This window comes from Parambassis ranga, unplaced genomic scaffold (assembly GCF_900634625.1).
Source record: "Parambassis ranga unplaced genomic scaffold, fParRan2.1 scaffold_37_arrow_ctg1, whole genome shotgun sequence".
In the NCBI taxonomy this organism is placed as follows: domain Eukaryota; kingdom Metazoa; phylum Chordata; class Actinopteri; family Ambassidae; genus Parambassis; species Parambassis ranga.
In genome coordinates this window covers 777,662-779,927 of record NW_021144804.1, presented here as the reverse complement: position 1 = coordinate 779,927, position 2,266 = coordinate 777,662, and the positions used below count along the sequence as shown (strand labels likewise).

General features: G+C 47.7%; 1 non-coding gene across 1 annotated transcript; it reads left to right on the top strand.

Moving 5' to 3' along the window:
- Nucleotides 1-1,242: 1,242 nt before the first annotated feature.
- On the top strand, nt 1,243-1,314 carry trnap-ugg (transfer RNA proline (anticodon UGG)). Its single transcript has one exon. It is a non-coding gene; the product is annotated as a tRNA-Pro (tRNA).
- The last annotated feature ends 952 nt before the right edge of the window (nt 1,315-2,266 follow it).

Genomic DNA, 2,266 nt, shown 5'->3' with positions numbered 1-2,266 from the left:
TGAACAGCTGAGTCTTGTCCTGAGGAGGTGGCTCTCCTGTGCTGAGCCATTCTTCTGTGGAGTGGTTGTTTAGTTTCTCCAATGTACAGATCAGAGCATTCCTCACTGCACTGGACTGCATATATGATATTGCTGTGTTTCTCCCTGGGAGTTTTATCCTTTGGGTGAACCAGTTTCTGTCTCAGGATTGTCCTGCAGTGGAGACTGCAACCTTAACACAGCGCCTTGGAAGAAAAGCAGACTTGCAGAATGAAAGGCAGCATTTCGGAATGAAAAGCATTCCAGAATGAAATTCAAATTTCCGGAATGAAAGGCAGTAATCCAGAATAAGTGGCAGCATTCCAGAATAGACATCAGTATTCCGGAATGATAGGCAGAATTCCCGAATAACACTGTATAGTGGAACAGAAGTCAGCAAGACATCATTCTGGAATGAAAAGCATCCCAGAATGGAAGAAAGCATTCCCAAATGAAAGGCAGAAATCTAGAATGAGAGCATCCTGGAATAGACATCCATCCACCCACTCCAGAATGATAGGCAGGATCCTGGAATGGTAGACAAAATTCTGGGATTAAACCCCTAACCCAACAGCGGCCTGTGATGTCATGGAAGCGTGCGTTCCAAAATGGAAGGCAACATTCCAGGACAAAAGTCAGCTAACAGAATGAAAAGCAGATTTGCGGAATGAAAGACACCATTCCAGAATGAAAAGCAGTCCATAATGAAAGACAAAATTTTGGAATGAAATGCAGAAATCCAGAATAAACAGTAGCATTCCAGTATAGACATCAGTATTCCGGAATGATAGGCAGAATTCCCGAATAACATCATAACATCATTTAATCAATAGGGCTCGACCGATTAGCTCGATCCCCATATGGCCAATCTGTGTTTTCATTGTTGAAGCGTGGACATGCCTGTTTCACTTACTGTGTGCTGGTTGGTACATTGGACTCAAGGATTGGTTTTTGAAGACACTCCTCCAAGTGGTGTCTTCAGTTCTGCTACTATTCTGGTTGGGAATCTGAGTTTTATGTGTTCAGGATCTCTGTGGGTGGATCTTGCAGGAAATCAGACTTTTAATCTGAGGGCCCAGGGTTCAAGTCCCTCTTCAGGAGCAACACTATATATTCCTAACCAGAAATCTTTGTACATATCTTAACCAATGTCAAACTAAGAAAAACATGTGCTTTGTGTTGTTCTTCCACCAACTGAAACATGAAAAGCAAGAAGTCACATGTGGCTCGTTGGTCTAGGGGTATGATTCTCGCTTTGGGTGCGAGAGGTCCCGGGTTCAAATCCCGGACGAGCCCTTATCTTTGAAATTCAGTAGATTGGATGTCTGTCTCATGTTTACATTTACAGGAATAATCTTCAACCCAAATAGGTTCATATTCCAATTTAGACCCTGTAAACAGCAGTCTGCTCAAACTCCTAGAAGCAATCATTCTAGAACTGATATTGTTTCTTCAAGAGAAGAAGTCTTTGCACTGAGGACTAACGTCGGAAGTAAAGGCTCTGTGTTAGCCTAAGCAGCACTTGTATGCAGGGGTACAGCCAGTGCTTAAGTGTAGTTAATGTGAAACAATACAGTCGCGATTTATTGAAGTGAAGCATCCATCCATCCATCCATCTTCTACCGCTTATCCGGGGCCGGGTCGCGGGGGCAGCAGTCTAAGCAGGGACACCCAAACTTCCCTCTCACCAGACACTTCCTCCAGCTCCTCTGGGGGAATCCCGAGGCGTTCCCAGGCCAGCCGAGAGACATAGTCTCTCCACCGCGTCCTGGGTCTTCCCCGGGGCCTCCTCCCAGTGGGACATGCCCGGAACACCTCCCCAGGGAGGCGTCCAGGAGGCATCCGAACCAGATGCCCGAGCCACCTCAGCTGGCTCCTCTCGATGTGGAGGAGCAGCGGCTCTACTCCGAGCTCCTCTCGGGTGACTGAGCTTCTCACCCTATCTCTAAGGGAGCGCCCAGCCACCCTTCGAAGGAAACTCATTTCGGCCGCCTGTATTCGCGATCTCATTCTTTCGGTCACTACCCAAAGCTCATGACCATAGGTGAGGGTAGGAACGTAGATTGACCGGTAAATCGAGAGCCTCGCCTTCCGGCTCAGCTCCTTCTTCACCACAACAGACCGGTACAGCGACCGCATTACTGCGGAAGCTGCACCGATCCGTCTGTCAATCTCCCGCTCCATTTTCCCCTCACTCGTGAACGAGACCCCGAGATACACAAACTCCTCCACTTGGGGCAGGAGCTCT